The sequence below is a fragment of the Symsagittifera roscoffensis genome, chromosome 2 (assembly GCF_963678635.1).
Source record: "Symsagittifera roscoffensis chromosome 2, txSymRosc1.1, whole genome shotgun sequence".
NCBI lineage: Eukaryota > Metazoa > Xenacoelomorpha > Acoela > Convolutidae > Symsagittifera > Symsagittifera roscoffensis.
Genome location: NC_087063.1, coordinates 9,366,425 through 9,386,366, shown reverse-complemented (window position 1 = coordinate 9,386,366; position 19,942 = coordinate 9,366,425).

Sequence of the window (19,942 nt, the reverse complement as noted above, 5' to 3'; positions counted from 1 at the left end):
AACCTCCAAACTCAAACCCCAATAATCCCACTGTTTGCTTTCCCGCCATCCGATTCTCCAGTTATTAAAATACCATCAAGCATGAATTCTGATACTAACTCAGATATTTCAGTTTTTTATACCATCTCACAATTTAACAACTCCGATGTAGAAACTTCCGACGAATTCGCAGACTCCGAACCATCTCCCTCTACCCATACCCAGACTAACTCCTCAGTTTTTTCAAAACCCCCCTTTCGACCCATCCAAACCAGTCATCAACTCCCATCCCTTACCACTCCTTCTTACGCTTCCCAAGTAACCCCAACCTATTCTCCTTTTAATTCCGACAGATCACATAATAACTCCCCAGATAACAATCAAATTTCCGAAGAACTTGACAATTTTATTACACTACAACAACAATTTACACACCCCCACACTCTTACAATACATCAACTATCATCAACAGTAACATCATCAAATCCACCAAATCCTACACACTCTTCAGCTTACACTCCATCATTAGCTCAATCATCAACATCCACCAAAACACCTACCAGCAATAACCGAGCTTACCGCACTTTTAAACGAAAATTCCCAAATCACCCATTTACAACCAAACCCGGAACAGCCAGAGAATATATCAATATCAACCACCCAGAACACACCAACACAAAAAATTTTCTTGAAATCACCCTACCCTCATTTCCACAATATACTTTAAATACTTCTACCATTGCTAACAAAACACGAAATTTTGTTGATGAGCACGTTTTAATGCCAACAGTTCATTGGACAGCTTACTACAATTAAACTACTAGCTAACACTAATGAAAATATCGAGAAAAAAAATATATACTATATAGACTCACTACATCATTAACACCTCGACAATTTACTTACGTTGGATATGAAAAATTATTAAAAACATTCACCGCACCCCGAGCTAACGATTTCTCAATAGAATACTACGATCATAATATCATCCGTCCTAACCAAGATCAATTTTTAGACGAAGACCGCTTTGCAAACCCGCAACTAACCAAAATTTTTTAAATTAAAACACCATACTTATTTACACTTAATATTTTTGAAGCACTAGTTGACATACAAGCATATGAAAGCTTCTATGATAAATTTCAGTTATTTTCACTAACCTTTCACTTTCTTTCACCACAGGAACGCGATTTGCACTGTTCCCACGATATAATGTTACGCACTTAACAAACGCACACTTACACATTATCGTTTTTTATGAAATCGTTTTGATCTACACACACCATCACGACAAACCCACCATCATTTTCAGTTTATTAACTCGAAACACACATCACCATTTTTTCTTAATTTTACTTATTGCATTAAAAATACTAACCTCCACGGCATCCTCCGCAACTATGACCCGGTTACCCAAACGTATATATTCTGTACCATCACGAAGACCTCAAATGAAGAAGAATCAAGACCCTTCATCATCCCGCATGAATTCATACAACCTATCGAAATACCCATACTAGAGTTTATTCATAATACTAAATATAATCATAAAAATTACAACCTAATCCAAAACACACCTTATCAGTTCGCAGTAGGCACAGAAGAACTAAACATCATCAACGCACTTCAATTGCTTTGGCCACTGCTACAAACTAAAAATGTCATACATATACTAGCCAAATTTTAACAACATCAGACTTGATTCAAGACATCTTCCTCCATGCTTTTTTCTCAGATGAATAAGGTACATATGAATTAAAATACTTTCAACTAATAAATTCAAATTTGTACTAACCATTTTCTATCAATGTTTAATTTATTCTTTTAGTCTTCACACCACAATCATCTACAAAACAGAAAAAAGACAAATAAAAATGCAAACTTGGTCATTTATATTAAAACTCCTAAATCTTTCGCACTAAATAATGTAGTAAAATTTATACCCAATGCATTAATAAATTATTTCCCCAAGAAGCAGTAAAATTAAATAGGATGAAAATTTATAATTTTAGATTTCCCCAAAGCAGTAAAAGTCAATTTCAATGCAATAAATTCATAAAAAGAGAAAGCAGTACTAACCTTTTCAAAATTTTTATTCATTCGCACAAGAATTTTATCCACACTCGCACAGCTCGCCCACGATGAATTGTTTAAATAATGAATTTTAAGTTTCAAGTAATCACTAACCACAACTCTAACAAGTAATAACAAGTTTCAAACTTTCCTTTAACCCGGTTGGAAAGGAATTATATACTAAGCCAAACTAACCAACGCAGCTTACTAAACACCACAAATCATAAAATAACAGCATGACTAAGATGCATAAACTGGATAATTTATTCTTTTGAAGACTATTATACAGTCTAAGAAAGAAATATAAAAACAACAAAAAAGTCGCAAGACAAACCCAAATCAAAAACAATTTGATTTTTGAGAAAAGAACACAACCAACGAAACAAAAGGAAAACAAAAAAAAATATAACATAAATGTTAACACAAAAAAGGACCCCTTAAAAAATCAGCAACAAACAAAGACGAACATCCAAAGCCGATCCCATCACACTCGAACAAAAGAATGGCTAAACACAACCGACGTGCCGTCCACAATTACGACTCAAAGGATTTAGAGTACGACTTGACTTCGCAGAAAAGGACTTCATTGAACTAGACCAATGACCAGCTCGATGTAGAAGTATACGTAGAGATCCGAGTTACAAGGCATCCCTTCCAAACACGATTTTCACGCCATTCCCAGACGAGGCTGCACACAAAACAGTTCTCTACTAATACAGAAAATTTTGACATTGCAAACCATTTTGAAATCGGATTGATTTCATTAGGGATCACAGTCGTCATTGTCGAATGACAAAATAACAACTTCCTATCCCTGATTCCAGCGTCCAGTAACGTTCTTCTTCAAGAGGAACCGGATAAGAAAATGATGTTCGCCAAATACCAACGTTCATCATCCATCCTTCAATTACAGAAAGAAAGATAATTCTAAAAATTCTGTAAACCCCGGATGTGTGGAACTTGATCTAAACTCCATTTTATTATTGGATAAATTAGATATTTTACCACTGTAAAAATTTTAGTATTAACCAATCATATTCCATCTAACTAACAACCCACTTATTTGTAATTGCTGAAATTACTTGTAATTTCAGCACCAGAGAGATTTGAATTTAACTTAGAAATTAGTTACCTCTCCAAGAGAACTTCAGCAGTCGCAAAAAGCCAGTATACTCTAGATTTATTGAACCTAGCAGAGACTAGTTAAACACCCTGAGACTAGTAGATATAAAAGTAAGATTAGGATCGGTATTAGACTAAGAAGTTGCACGAATCTATCCGGCCGAAAATAAGATATCATGACGAGCAGACGGTGTACACTATCCGAAATTACTCTTGAGTTAACCAACAGGACTTAACTCAAATTGCAAAATTCGTACTGGAAACTCAAAAACGACGATACCGCCAATCGTCAAATTAACAAGTTTGCCATTGCATTGAAATGATTCTCAACCAAGCAGGTTTCTCCATTCGCCTTAAGTTTTGATCAAGGGATCAAGGGGGCCAGCCATGTACAATCAATCATCTTTAACTAGGAGTAATTTGATGCAGTGGATTAATATGAACGAAGCTTTGCAGTGAACTGATTATTTAACCGCGCATGAATCAACTTGATTTCCACTTTTTGCAACTTTTCGCAATTAAATTTCTACACACAAATTTTGCACGAACGCAAAAATAGGGGCTCTCATGATTGATAACATTGCGCAGGAGGGAAAAGCCAGGGGGGAACAGAACGGGAGAAAGCAAAAAAAGGGCACGTTAGACCCGTGCCAAAAAAAACTACAAATTCTTATGATCCAGAGAGAGTTTGGACTCCAAAATTTTCTTCAAAAATTATTTTCAATGTACACTTAAACTCTTCAGCAAAGGAGAAAGCAATACACGTACGATTCATGTTATAATTAATATGAAGTGTTGAGTGTATTGTCTTTGCGTTCGGTGCTTCTAATTGGTGTCTGCCAAATTCCACTTCTTGTGCATTTAGTTTTAGAAACATAATCTGTGTTTTTGATCTTTTTAGTTAACAGCTGAAAATTCAATAAAGACATTGAATCAACAGTTTCAACATCAACAGATGTTGCCAATTTGAAGAACAACAGTTTAATGTTAGGTTTTTTTTTACCGCAAGGCAATTTCAGCTAATACTATATTTCAATCGACTCAACTAAATTTTCGGAAAAAAAAGCTTGTGTTTGTCCAATCCGTCTCTAACAAATTGGTATAAGCAAAAACAATTTGGAAATCGATGAAAATTGGAAAGGCGGTTTAACTATTGCATACGTTAATTGATAATTTTTGAAAACAATGGAAAAAGGAATATCTCAAGGAACTTCAAGTTAGACAAAGAAACTGCACAGAACAAACTAACTTGAAGAATATTGATTTAGTTTTCATTTTGGATTGTAACTAACCGCGGGGGTAAATTAGTCACTGGGATTGGTGATTGATGTTTTCCCAGGATATGGTGAAGTAGTTCAAACTGCAAAATTTTTTACTGGAAACTCAAAAACGACAATACGGCCAATCGTCAAATTAAGTAGTTTGCCATTGCGTTGAAATGATTTTCAACCAAGCAGGTTTCTCCATTCGCCTTAAGTATTGATCAAGGGATCAAGGGGGGCCAGCCATGTACAATCAATCATCTTCAACTTGGAGTAATTTGATGCATTGGATTAATATGAACAAAGCTTTGCAGTGAACTGATTATTTAACCGAGCATGAATCAACTTTGATTTCTAACTTTTGCAACCTTTCGCAATTAAATTTCTACACACAAAATTTGCATGAACGCAAAAATAGGAGCTAACATGATTGATAAAATTGCGCAGGAGGGAAAAGCCAGGGGAGGAACAGAACGGAAGAAAGCAAAAGAAGGGCACGTTAGACCCGTGCCAAAAAAACTACAAATCTTATGATCCAGAGAGAGTTTGGACTTCAAAATCTTCTTCAAAAATTATTTTCAATGTACACTTAAACTCTTGAGCAAAGGAGAAAGCGATACACGTACAATTCATGTTACAATTATTATGAAGTGTTGAGTGTATTGTCTTCGCCTTCGATGCTTCTAATTGGTGTCTGCCAAATCCACTTCTTGTAGTTTTAGAAACATAATCTGTGTTTTTGATTTTTTTAGTTAACAGCTGAAACTTCAATAAAAACATTGAATCAACATTTTCAACAACAACAAATGTTGCCAATTTGCAGAACAAAAGTTTAACGTTAGGTTTTTTTTTACCGCAAGGCAAATTCAGCTCTTAATATGTTTCAACCGACTCAAACAAATTTTCGGAAAAAAAGTTGGTGTTTGTCCAATCCGTCTCTAACAAATTGGTATAAGCAAAAACAATTTGGAAATCGATGAAAACTGGAAAGGCGGTTTAACTATTGCAAACGTTAATTGATAATTTTTGAAAACAATGGCAAAAGGAATACCTCAAAGAACTTCAAGTTAGACAAAGAAACTGCACAGAACAAACTAACTTGAAGAAAGGGGATTTAGGTTTCATTTTGGATGGTAACTAACCGCGGGGGTAATGTGGCCACTGGGATTGGTGATTGATGTTTTCCCAGGAAATGGTGAAGTAGTTCAAATTGCAAAATTTCGTACTGGAAACTCAAAAACGACAATACGGCCAATCGTCAAATTAAGTAGTTTGCCATTGCGTTGAAATGATTCTCAACCAAGCACGTTTCTCCATTCGCCTTAAGTATTGATCAAGGGATCAAGAATGGCCGGCCATGTAAAATCAATCATCTTCAACAAGGAGTAAATTGATGGAGTGGATTAATATGAACAAAGCTTTGCATTGAGCTGATTATTTAACCGAGCATGAATCAACTTTGATTTCTAACTTTTGCAACCTTTCGCAATAAAACTTCTACACACAAAATTTGCACGAACGCAAAAATAGGGGCTCTCATGATTGATAGCATTGCGCAGGAGGGAAAAGCCAGGGGATGAACAGAACGGGAGAAAGCAAAAGAAGAGCACGTTAGACCCGTGCCAAAAAAACTACAATTTCTTATGATCCAGAGGGAGTTTGGACTTCAAAATTTTCTTCAAAATTTTTTTTCAGTGTACACTTAAGATCTCGAGCAAAGGAGAAAGCGATACAAGTACAATTCTTCATATACTTAATATGAAGTGTTGAGTGTATTGTCTTCGCCTTCGGTGCTTCTAATTGGTGTCTGCAAAATTCCACTTCTTGTGCATTTAGTTTTAGAAATAAAATCCGTGTTTTTGATCTTTTTAGTTAACAGCTAAAAATTCAATAAAAACATTGAATCAACAATTTCAACATCAACAGATGTTGCCAATTTGGAGAACAACAGTTTAACGTTAGCTTTTTTTTACCGCAAGGCAAATTCAGCTCATACTATGCTTCAACCGACTCAAACAAATTTTCGGAAAAAAATTTGGTGTTTGTCCAATCCGTCTCTAAAAAATTGGTATAAACAAAAACAATTTGTAGATCGATGAAAATTGGAAAGGCGGTTTAACTATTGCAAACGTTAATTGATAATTTTTGAAAACAACGGAAAAAGGAACATCTCAATGAACTTCAAGTTAGACAAAGAAACTGCACAGAACAAACTAACTTGAAGAAAGGTGATTTAGTTTTCATTTTGGATCGCAACTCACTGCGGGGGTAATGTGGCCACTGGGATTGGTAATTAATGTTTTCCCAGGAAATGGTGAAGTAGTTCAAATTGCAAAAATTCGTACTGGAAACTGAAAAACAACAATATGGCCAATCGTCAAATTAAGAAGTTTACCCTTGCATTGAGATGATTCTCAACCAAGCAGGTTCCTCCATTCGCTTAAGTATTGATCAACAAGTTGTGCGTGCAGAATTCATCAATAAATCTAAATCAATGAAAATCTGCTATCAATATCAAGTACAATTGCTTTCGATTTCCAAAAAAATTTGTTTGACAATAACGAAATTAAATTTTTAGCGACATAGCTAAGAAAAAACCAATCACACCTCGTCATTTTCAAACTATCTGAAGCCAAATACTCGTTTTGATTGTTTGTGCATTTTATTTTTAAACATTTCTTGATGTTTTTATCGCATAACGCAATTAGTGTTCATGTTCACTTGTTTTTTTTCTTTGAAAGAGGAGACTTCGCATCTGACAAACTGTCATTGTTCCGACTTTCGATACAAAAGTACCGTAATATTTGTGCTCGTGGTGGGTTTTTTCTTGAGACAAATTTCGACCTTTTAACTAGCCATTTTGGACGGAATTTTTTTATATCAATCGGAAGCTATTGTTGTCCTGAGCTGAAATTTGAAAAAATAATTCACCTGCGATCATTTTTTTGTAAAGTTATGGGGGTTTAGAGATTGCCATTTTGGCCAATTGGGGACAATTAACGCGCGATTTGTTTCGCGCTATTAACGCGTGAGCGGAGATTTAATCCGTTTTAGAAATTGTTCCAACTTAGTTCAAGGAAGCTTATGAGTTAGGACCGAGTTTGGTTAACTCATAGAGTAATTTCGGATAGGGTACACCGTCTGCTCGTCACGCTATCTTATTTTCGGCCGGATAGATTCGTGCAACTTCTTAGTCTAATACCGATCCTAATCTTACTCTTATACTATCTAGTCTCAGGTTGTTTAACTAGTCTCTGCTAGGCTCAATAGATCTAGGGTATACTGGTTTATTGCGGCTGCTGAAGTGCTCGGGAGAGTCCAACTAATTTCTAAGTTAAATTCAAATCTCTCTGGTGCTGAAATTACAAGTAACTTCAGCACTTACAAATAAGTGGGTTGTTAGTTAGATGGATCATGATTGGTTAATATTAAATACTTTACATTGGTAAAATATCTAAATTATCCAATCATAAAATGTAGTCTAGATCAGGTTCCACCCATCCGGGTTTTACAGAGTTTTTTAGAATAGTTCTTCTGCAATTCGAAGGATGGATGATGGACGTTGGTGTTTGGCGAACATCATATTTCTTCTGTTTCCTCTTTGTTAAAGAAGTTCCAGGAAGCTGGAGTTAGAGACATAAGACGTTGTGTCTTCTAGTGACAACGACTAAGTCTTTGCAACAAACTCAAATCTGATTTCAGAATGGTTTGCTATGTCAGGTTTTTCTGTTCTGCGTGGAGAACTTCTTTTGTGTCTGATCTAATTTGGGAATGGCGTGGAGATTGTGCGTGGAGGGGATGCCTGGTTACTCGGATCTGTACGTATACTTGAACATCGAGGTGGTCATTGGTCTAGTTCAATGAAGTCCTTTTCTGCGAAGTCAAGTCGTACTCTAAATCCTTTGAGTTGTGATTGTGAGTGGCATATCGATTGTGGTTGGTCATTCTCTCTCGAGTGTAGTGGGGTCGTTTTGTCTTTAGATGTTCGTCCTTGGTGTTGTATTCTGATCTATGTATTGCATAATGTAATTTACATTTTATAAAACATTTGTTAGTTTAATATTTTTTAATTATGATTTTAGTTAGTTGTTTTCACAAAAGCTTTTTGTTTTAGTTCGGTTATTTTGAAGAGTTACTCACACTTGAGTAGCTCTTATTAAAAATAGAGGTGTGGTCACAAAGCGTGGATGTAGCGCGGTGGGTTAGGCCGGCTATAGAGCATGCTCAGGACGTCCTTCCTGGTGGGTTAGGCCAGGAGTGGGAGTATGATTTCATGCGGTTTTTGTGAGGGGTCCTGTTATGTGACAACGTTTTATGTTGGGTTTGTTGTGGTTTTTCTTATGTCTTGTTGGTTATGTCCTTTTTCCAAAAAGCAAATTGTTCGTGGTATGGGTTTGTCTTTCGACTTTTTTGTGTTTTATTATTTCTTTCTTAGACTTTATAATAGTCTTCAAAAGAATAAATTATCCAGTTTTAAACTGGGTTAATCCGGTTTGGGTACCGTTGGTTTCCTTTTCTTAGTCATGCTGTTATTCTATGATTTGTGGTATTTAGTAAGCTGCGTTGGTTAGTTTTGTTTAGTATATGATTCCTTTCCAACCGGGTTAAAGGAAAGTTTGAAACATGTTATTATATGTTAGAGTTGTTGAGTGTGAAAACTTGAAACTGAAATTCATTATTTTAAACAATTCTTCGTGGGCGAGCTGTGCGAGTGTGGATAGAATTTCTGTGCGAATAAATGAGAATATCAAAAGGTTAGTACTGCATTTGCATTTTATTAATTTACTGCATAGAATTTGGAAATTTACTGCTAGTTATGGGGGAATTTTAAGTTACAAATTTTCATCATAATTAGATTTACTGCTTGTGGGGAAAATTTTAGAAATGAATTTACTGCATTGGTATTAAATTTATAAATTTATAAGTGTAAGAGATTAATAGAATTGTTGAAATCTGTTTGATGAAATTTGCGATCTTTATTTGTTTTTTGTGGTTTTTGTAGGTGATCGTCGGATGAAGGCTAAAAATCTAAGGAAAACATGGATAAAGTATGGTGAGTTTTTTAATATTTTAATTAGTTAGTAATATTCATTTAATTCATACTTACCTGTTAGTCGTCGGGGAAAAAACCATGGGGGAAGATGTCGTGGATGAGATCGGAATTTGTTAGTAGTTTAGCTAAGATGCGGATGATATTTTTAGTCTGAAGCAGTGGCCAAAGCAATTGAAGTGCCTTAATAGTGGTTAGTTCTTCAGTGCCAACTGCAAACTCATAAGGTGTGTTTTGGATTAGATTATATAATTTGTGATTGAATTTAGTGTTGTGGATGAATTCTAAAATTGGGATTTCTATAGGTTGTACAAACTCGTGCGGGATAAGGAAGGGTCGGGATTCTTCGGCGTTGAAGGTCTTGGTGATGGGACAGAAGATGTACATTTGGGTTATGGGATCATAATTGCGAAGAATACCATGAAGGTTAGTATCTTTAATGCAATATGTGAAATTTAGGAAAAATGGTGAAGTGTATTTGGAATTAATGAATTGAAAGCGATGGTGTGGTTGTCTAGAGGGTGTGTGTAGGTCAAAGTGATTTTGGATGAAGCGATAATAACTATATGTGTGGGTTTGTTTAGTGCGCAACATAATATCGTGTGAGCAGTGTAAATCTCTTTCGTGTGGTGCAAGGAAATGAAAGGTTAGTGAAAATATTTGGAAGCGTTCTTTAAAACTTTCGTATGCTTGTGTGTCTGTTAGTGCTTCTGAAATAATGTGATCAAACTTTCGGTCGAAGATGTTTAGTGTAAATATATATGGTGTCTTGATGAAAAATTTCTCGGTAATTTGTGGATTAGCGAAGCGATCGTCGTCTAAGAATTGATCTTGGTTAGCTCTGATGATGTTGTGATCATAGTATTCGAGTGTATATTCGTTAGCTCTAGGTGCAGTGTGTGTTTTTAGTGATTTTTTATATCCAACGTAAGTAAATTGTCTAGCGGTTAGTGGTGTAGTGAGTCGATATAGCATGTCCGTATTTCGCTCTATATCGATGTGAGTGTTAGATAAAGGTAAGCAAAGAGGTTTAGTAAAATGATAATATGAGGTCCAAGAGAGAGTGGGCATTAAAACGTATTCATCTACAAAGTTGCGTGTTTCGTTAGTGTCGTGGGGGGTGTTTAAGGTGTATTGTGGAAATGAGGGTAAGGTGATGGCTAAAAATTCTTTTGTGTTAGTATGCTTGGGGTGGTTGATGTATTCACGGGCTGTTCCTGGTTTTGCTGGGAAAGGATGGTTGGGGAACTTTCTTTTAAAAGTGCGGTAAGCTCTATTAGTGTTGAGTGAAGATTCAGTTGATGTGGATGATGGTGCTAATGATTCAGTATAATTTGAAGAGGGTGTAGGGGTAAGGGGGTTGGATGAATTTATTGTGGAGGAGATTTGGTTTATTGTTGGGGTATGGAGGTGGTAGGGTTGTTGTTGAAGGGTAATAAAATTATCTAGCTCTGGGGAGATTCGGGGGGTGTCTGGAGAATGAGATGATTGGTCAGAATGAAGTGAGGAGTAGGTTGGGGTAACTTGGGAAGCATAAGAGGGTGTGGAAGTGATTGGGTCAGGGTTATTGGATAATATGGGTTGAAAAGGGGGTTGAGAAAAATTAGAAGAATTATGAAAATGATTTGATGGGGATGGTTCTGAGTCGGCAAATTCATCGGGGGTTTCAATATTCGGGTTATTGAGTTGTGAGATGGAATATAAAACTGAGATGTGTGAATTAGTGTCGGAATTCATGCCTGATGTTACATTACTAGATGGAAAATCGGGTGGCGGAAAAGCAAAAAGTGGTATTATTGGGATTGGAGAGGTAAGATTGGTTGGGTGGGAATTTGATCGGTGTAGTGATCCAAGTTGGCGGCTCATCGTGGGCTAAAAAAATGATTATTTTGAGACTGAAAAGCGGTGGTATGGGGTTGTTCAATAATTTGTTCATAAGTATTTTGATCTTGTGACTGGTGTGTCATTATATGTTGGATGGGACTTTGTGATGTGGTGAGTCGAAAATTTGGATTATGTGTGATGGCTAAATTTCGAAAATTTCGTGGGACTAGGGATAGTGGATGGTTATTTGGTAGGGGTGGTAATTGTGGTGCCGTTGGCGTTATGTCTACATTGTTATGTTCTTCGTCGTATGTATTTTGTCGTGTTGCTATTTTTGTGTTATATTCTTTTATTTGTGCGTCTAAAAGAATTTTGTTTATAGATGTAGAAAAGATTCCAAAAAATCCTGCAAAGAGTATGCGTGCTACGCTTGCTTGTCTGTTTACTTGTGTGTGTATAGCACATGTGTTGTAGATTCCTTTTAAAAGTGAGAAAAGAAATCCAATAAAGTTAAACATTGCGTATAAAATAGTCAATTTTTCTAAGATGTAGTAGGGCCATCCTAGAAAATCGAGGATCTCATTTTTGAGTGTAACAAAGCTAAAAATGTTAATTGGTGATATATCTTGGGGACGGTATTTTTCACCGTTTAGATATATATAATCTTTAATGTCTTTAAAATATCCGCTATAGTCTTGCGCGTAGATATCGGCAAATCCTGCGGTTTCTGCAAGTTTGCGTAAATTTTGGTCTATTGATTGTCTTTGTATAGTGTCCATTTGTGTTAATAATTCTTGGAATTGTTGTGTTCTAATGTGATGTTGAATATCTGATTTTGAATAGATTCCTATTGATTGTAAGTCTATATTTGGGTTTCGAGCAATAGCGCGAATGCTTTCTGGTGAAAATTTTTTGAGTGATTGCATTAATGTGGGATATGGAGTGAGAAGATAATATTTATTTTCATCAGGGTTTAGTTGTACTACATTGTGGCTGTTTTCTGATCCACATGGGACTGCGGTATCCCAGAAATAGGTTCTTCGTGAAAGTGTATCCACGAAATGTACTTTATTCTTATAAAAGATAGGGATTCTTTTATAACATCGTTTATCTTCAAAAACGTATAGTGGTGATACTTTTTTAGTACAAGTATAAAACCATAAGATGTTTCCTTCATAGTCTAAAAAATTTGATCTATTTCCAGATAATAAGTATCCTGCATAGGGTATTTTTAATACTGCTAGTGCAAGTGATTGTAATATTTGTGTTCGTTCTAATTCGCATAGTTGGTGTAGTGTTTCTAATTCGGAGAGTGACATTTCTTGAAAAATTCGGCTAATTGTATAATCTAGTTTCATATCTAAATGAATATCATAGTGGATATTACCGAAATATGTAGTATTCATTAGTGATAATTCTTGTAAGCGTGTGCTTCTGGTGTCATGGGGTTTTAGATGTCCACCAGGTTGTCCGTTGCTTTTTTCAAAATTAACTGGTATATAGGATGTTCCTTCGTTTGGAGGATGACCTGTGGCATATGGGTCGATTTTTATTTTTCCAGTGGTCATGTCGAATCCTTTTTCGTATTCAACTAATATTTCAGAGTATTGTGTTCTGTGAAGTGGATTCCTGTATTTACATGCAAGTTCTGTTTCTTGATATATTTGAAAACGTGTCAATTTATTTTCTATATTGTCTATGTTTCTAAAATTAGAACTTAGTTTTCGTGATGGATGGACTTGTTCATATGGAATTGATTGTATAAAATATTTTTCGTGAAATTTTATCATACGAGCGTGTATTTTTGCTACTTGAAATGTTGTACATGTATCTTCGGGGAACCAAACAATGGTTGCTTGTGTTCTCGTTGTAGGGTCGCAATAACCTTGATCATTTTTACAAGGTAATCGGATTCCTTGATAGATCATTGTATTATCTGATAAATCTCGTGTTAGTTGTATTTTTTCGAGTTGTATTTTCCAATCGAAAAACATTATTTCTTGGTATCCTTTATTTTTTGTGTCTGCTTTGCAGTTTGATGGGTCATTTATACCAATGTGTGGTATCCAATGTTTATCGTGTAGGTCATAGGTTAATCGTCCGTGTGCGCCGTTATACGGGTATTTTTCGTCTAGTTTTATATGTCCTTGGTGTCTTTCAAGTTGTGATTGATGTACAGAGCCTGAAAAAACTTGAAAGTTAACTAACTTTCTGTCGGAGTTTTTATTTTGTGTGATGTTTAGTCTAAGTAATTCATTTTTACAATCGTCGGGATTGAGATGTAAAAGACGTTCTATATTACTCTGATAGAATGATTCATGGTCAAGTCGGTTTTTGTTTCCGTTCGAGACTTGTGAACAATGTACTTTCTTTTCGGAAAATGTTGCTGTGAATTTATAACCTGTAACTGTTGTTGCTCGGGCTTTTGAATAGAGTGTTGCTATTACATCTGTGGTTTCTATAGCTTGTGGTTCTGTTTCACATTGTGATACTTGATTTATTGCATATTTATGTAGTGTTTTTTGTTCATTTTCTTCACAATCGTAATGTGTTACTAATAAATCTTGTGGTCCTGTACGAGGGGAAGGGTTTATGTTTTGATTTGAGATTACTAAAAAAAGGAGTTGGAGAAAAATTAATAATTTTAGAATATACATGTGTATGATAATCCTGAGTATGGATTATAAAATGTAATGTAGCCAATTGTGTTTTTGGTATATCTGTCGTATTTGTATATTACTTCAGTAGTTATAAACGGTGGTGGTAGTGATTGAGCTGTTATGTTAGGTGGATTTAATGGGTAGGGATGTTGGGTAATATTATTTAACTTAACTGTGATTTCAAACTTTAATTGTAAACTGTTTTGTTGGAGTATTTGAATATTGTGATCACGGATATCGTTGTGAATATCTTGGCGATATTGTAATCTATTAAGTGCCCAGTTATGAAGGCGGTTACTTTCTTGATGTTGTCCAAATAATGGTGGAGGTGCTGTAAATGTATTCCAATCTAGTCTTAAAGGAATATTTATTGATGATTGTTCTCGATATCTGGCGTCGAGACTATTTGGAAAATTTAAGTTAAAAGTGTCACTGGTCGCACCAGATGAGTTAGGTATGCCATAATTGATATATTAATAGGAGCAAAATCTATCACTCTGTTCTTAATATGTCGTGTGGGGTGATGTTTTTACAAAAAATCTCAAATTAAAAAAAATTAAATTTTATTACAATACATTTAAAGTTTTCATGTTATTACTAATCCGTAGATTTTAAGAGGCAGTCGGAATATTCAGGGTTTCGCCCTGATACGAGCAGTTTTGTTGCTTTTTAGTAAGAGCAATTTTTTAATGCCGTTTGATTTTTGTGCCTTTCAACTCATGTTGTATCCGTTTAACCTTGTAACTAGCTAGTGTACATTCCTCTGCCGACCAGAGTTTGTTCTCCTTCTATCATTGTAACCGCATGCTTGAACTATTTTTGTGGTCAAAAGTGTTAATACTTCTGATGGTTTCCGTCCTAAAACGTACAATGTTTTTAAAAAGACTTTTCTAAGCTTCTTATTCAGCAAAAAGACTTCAAAAAAGACTTTTAATTTTTCGTATCCAGCAAACTATCAAATGTTTAGTAGTGTTTTTCATGGATAAAACAAAATTTGGTCAACTGAGTTTAATTTTACTTGCCATTTGGCCCGCGTTAAACTCATTTGATCAAAACTAAGTTAATTTTAGAGTCGAGATAAGAATGCGGTAAGACTCCGGTCTGGACAAGGTCAAGGGGAAGACGAGACCTCATGATTTTATCGCATTTTAAACGGAACCTATAACTTGAATTAGTTCAGGGACGAAAGTTAGTAGCCGCGCAGATAGCGCACGCAAATTGCAATACCTAAACTGTCAATGATGAAATCGTTGCTTCTCAAACAAAACATTTGAGACATTGGTTCCCTTTTCCGGTATTCGAGAAAACTTTGGATTCAAATGAGCAGAGTCGAGGGCCTAGTGGCATTATATATGCCTCTGGGACCGCAAAATTGCGTTGAAATTCTATAAATCCCAAAAACTTTTGCAATATACCAGAGTTTTGACTGGTTCTAATTTCTCAAAAAAAAGCGAGTTTTCAGTCTAGTGCCCAATTTGATAAGCATGTAATTGAAAATCGAAACTGGAAAATTTACATTTTTTGATCCCAAATTGAACGTCTTAGCTACTTTTTACATTTTTTTTCAAACACTCCAGGCAAAAGCTAAAACCGTGATCCTTAGATACCTTTGGGTAAAATTGATTGTATTGGATTCAATGTTTTAAAAGATACGTTTACTTTTGCTGCCTACAAAACCTGAATTGTTACTTCAAAATATGAGACAAAAAACCAAATGAAAATGTTCAGTCTCAATTGTTTTCACTGTTATTTTTGAATATTTTGAATGAAATAAATGAGCCATCAGAAGATACGTAAACGAACTCAATGAAAACAGTGTATCATCATAAATTTATCCGTTTCCAGAAATATTTTGTTTTTGCACTATTCATCATAGAACGAACCCTTTAACTAAGATCATTAACTAAGATAAGGAATTAGCCACTTGTATAGGGGAGACGTCTTCTACTTATTCTTTCAATTAAGCTCAATGTCACCTTTTCTCTGTAAATTGTTTAAAAAATTGTAAAATTGTTAATAAAATAGTAAAACAAATTGTTAAAAAATAGTAAAAAAAATAATAAAATCTTAGTAAAAAAATAGTAAAATAGTAAAATCTTTTAACGGAAATAGTAAAATTGTTAAAAAAATAGTAAAATAAAAAAATCACTTTTTCTGAAGTAACAAGGTCACAGCTGCTTCGGCAGGGAACTATTATTTTATCAATTTAATGTAGGAAAAAAAAGTAAAGTATTTTGGAAAGGAGCATTCTATTTTTTTTGTAGATTTAAGTTTATCCTGTTTTTATGGTGTTTAACCTTTCATTACAAGAAATTGTTACTGTTTTTTGCATATTACTCAGTCTCAAAATGAAGAAGCAAACATTTGAATAGTACGCAAATCATTTTACAAAAATTAAAATTTGAATTGAAAATTGCATTTTTAGGTATTTGGAGAGAATTTATGAAAAGCTATCGAGCCTGTCTAAGCACAGCCCGTTTCTATTATCTCTCCATTTTCCAAATTGAGTTATTTGGTGGAGAGAAGCTCTTTTTTGCGACTAGAGGCTGTTTTCTTCTGCGTCTGAAATGTTCACGTAGTACCATTATTGCAGCCAAAACTAGTCAGGCTCCGGTAGAACTGAAGCTAGAAGATATGTGAGAGCTCGTCCTCACAGACTACCATAGCCATGGTAATGAGATCGAATACAAGATCTGGCTATCAGTTTGAACGCCTTACCAAATAGCAAAACTTCGGGAAATGGACTTTCCCAAAGCCATACCAGCTCTTCTACAAAAGTTAGGATGTATCGAAATTATTTATAATTTGTAAGTTTTGCGTTCTATATATAGTAAAATTGATCAGTTTCAGTTTTTTTTCGTTGAATTTTTTTTACTGAATATGTTCCGAGCGTTGATCAATTTTTAACATGAGCTCGGCTCTTTATTCTTTTTCCCCCCACCTGCAAATTTTTATATTTGAAGTTACCTTTCACTTTATCCAATTGTCATGAAAATTGGCATGTGGACTAATTAGGCAATGACAAACATATTTGGTCTCCAGAATTACCCTTGTAAGACCGCTCGTTAGACCATAAAATTCATGTTTGAGTGAGGTGGGGGGAAAAGGAAAAAGAGCCGTGAGCTCTTTTCCAGTTCCCTCCCCCCTTTCAAAATATCGAATTTTATGTTTGTTTTACGTGTTATTACGGCTAAATGCGTGATGTTACGCTGTTATGTATGAAGAACAAATATGTTCACAGTTGTCAATTTGTTCACCATGCCAAGTTTCATTGCATTATGACAACGTTAATTAAGCTTTTCAAAATTGAATTTGAAACGGGGGGGAAACTGGAAAAGAGCCTTAACGTGGATCAAATACCTGTCCAAAATGCATAATCTGTCTAAAATTGATGTGTAAAACTTTGATGTGGAACAGTTATTCATTAGTCGCTATAAAATTTAATCATAAAATTTGACGTTTGTTTGTCTATCATGATCTCTACTTTGACGTATTGGTACTAATTAAACAGGATGACTATGATAAAAGTCTGGAATTCAAACTCACAATGTAATGTTAAGCTCATTAAAGTGATGAATAATTATGTAATAAACGTCGTAGACGACGGAAAGAATGTTGTATGTTTCCGTGGCTTGCGATTTAATCTTTAGGCTGATGTGAACAATCTGACCCCTAAATAGACCAAGTGAACAACCTCCTCCTTAAAATTAATTGACAGATTGAAGCTTAAATGCCTGAATTTACTCAAATCTGACAAGGTATTTTACAAGGTTAATCATGAAGACCAAATATGTTATTCATGGCCTAATTAGATCGCATGCCAATTTTCATGACATTCGAATTACGTGAACAAAATTTCACTAGTAAAATTTTGCAGGTGGGGGAAAAGGAAAAAGAGCCGAATCTAGTGCAATTAAGCAAGGCATGATGAACAAACTCACTATTTGGACCAGATTTTTTTTCTGGAAAACTAGAAAACTAGGCTCTTTTTCCTTCCCCCCCCCCACCTGCAAATTTTTATATTTGAAAATACTGTTCACTTTGTACGATTGTCGTGAAAATTGACATGCAGATTAATTAGGCCATAACAAGCATATTTGGTTTTCATAATCAACCTTGTAAAACCACTCGTTAGACCATAAAATTCATGCTTGAGTGAGGTGGGGGGAAAGGAAAAAGAGCCGAAAACTAGGGTTGGAGAGTGGACCAAAAACTCTTTAAGTTTTGGTTAGTTGGCTCTTTTTCCTCCCACCCCCCCCCCCACCTGCAAATTTTTACATGTAAATTTGTTGACTACATTGTCCGATTGTATGAAAAATTACATACGGACTGATAAGGCGACGACAAACATATTTGGTCTTCATACCCAACCTCGTAAAACCACTCGGTACACTAATATATTGAAGCTCATGTGAGTTGGGGGGAGAGGGGGGGGGGGGAGGAAAAAGAGCCGGTTAGTTTTTTTAGGGATGTTTTATCTGCATATTTTGTTATGGCGCAGTGAAATAGGCTCTTCCTCACAAAAGCATCAATTTTATGGTATAACGAGGGTTTTTACAAAGGTTAAACATGAAGACCAAATATGTTTGTCATGGCCTAATTAAACCGCATACCAATTTTTGTAATATTCGGGGGCTCTTTTCCAGTTCCCCCCCTCTTTCAAATTCAATACTGAAAAGTCTGTTCAACTTTGTCATAATGCAATGAAACTTGGCGTGGTGAACAAATCGACAATTCTGAACAGATTTGTTCTTCATACTTTACAGCGTAACATCACGCATTAAGTTGTAATAACGCGTAAAACAAACATAAAATTCGCTATTTTGAAAGGGGGGAACTGGAAAAGAGCCGGAAAAATAGCCGGGGAGTCACATATAAAGATGACTTACTGCTCAATCTCTTCCTGCGAATCTTTTTTGATTTCCTCCTCTCGACCACCACTGGGGGGTCGGCTATGTCACTGCCCTCATTGGAGCTGCCTGCATCAAACTTCTCCACTATCACTACAGGTTCCTCTCTCGAAATCGACCCGCTTCTACGGGCAACATTCTTCTTCTCCATAATGTGACCAAAACTAGACACCAGCAGAACAGAAAGCCAGCAGTTTACTGATAAGATTTACGATGCGGGTTGTTTTCTAGCTCGCTCCCCTCTTTAATTTGTATTAAAATCAGTTTTTCTAAGGCGCGATTAAACCTTAGTTTTGTTTCATCATCCAAACTAAAATATTACAAAAAAAAACAGATTTGCAAAAACTATTTTATGCAGATTATTGTATGAAAAATTAGTGTAATTTTATTATGAAATTTAATGAGGGGGTAGGAAAACTGGATAAAACCCGTTTACTGAAGCTCGCGAATTGTATACACGATAGTAATTATCATCCGATTGCGATAATAAAGTAATTCTAAAATTTAAGTAAAATTTCAGCTGATGCAAATAATTATTATTTTGATTTCTGTAATAAAAAAATGCACGTGGAGTAATCACCCAGTAAGAAGAATTCCATTTGTTTAAGAGAACATCCGTGCATACGCACTTTACTTGTCTTTGTCACCAATTTTTTTATTTAACAAAAGTTGCCGGCCAAAAAAACCTCCGAAATTGAGTGCAATAAAAAATGAAAACGAGTAGATATCAAAGTAGCCAAGATTCGTAATGGGAATTTCATCCAAAGAAAATGCAACTTTTCAGTATTCGGGCTTTGAACTTTTCTGTGGTTTTTAGCTTATTGCTTTTGAGTTCCCCCAAAAAACCACCTTTTATACCAGTTTTAGAGACTCTTACTTTTTCCTCTCATCTGCAAAATTTATTTGTTGGGCTATTGGGCTCTTTTCCACTCCCATCACATTTGAGTTTCAAGTTTGAAGAACTATTTTAACGTTGTCATATTGCATTGAAACTTCGCATGATGAACAAACTAACTATTTTGAACAGATTTGTTCCTCTTACTTAGGATCTTAAAATTAAGC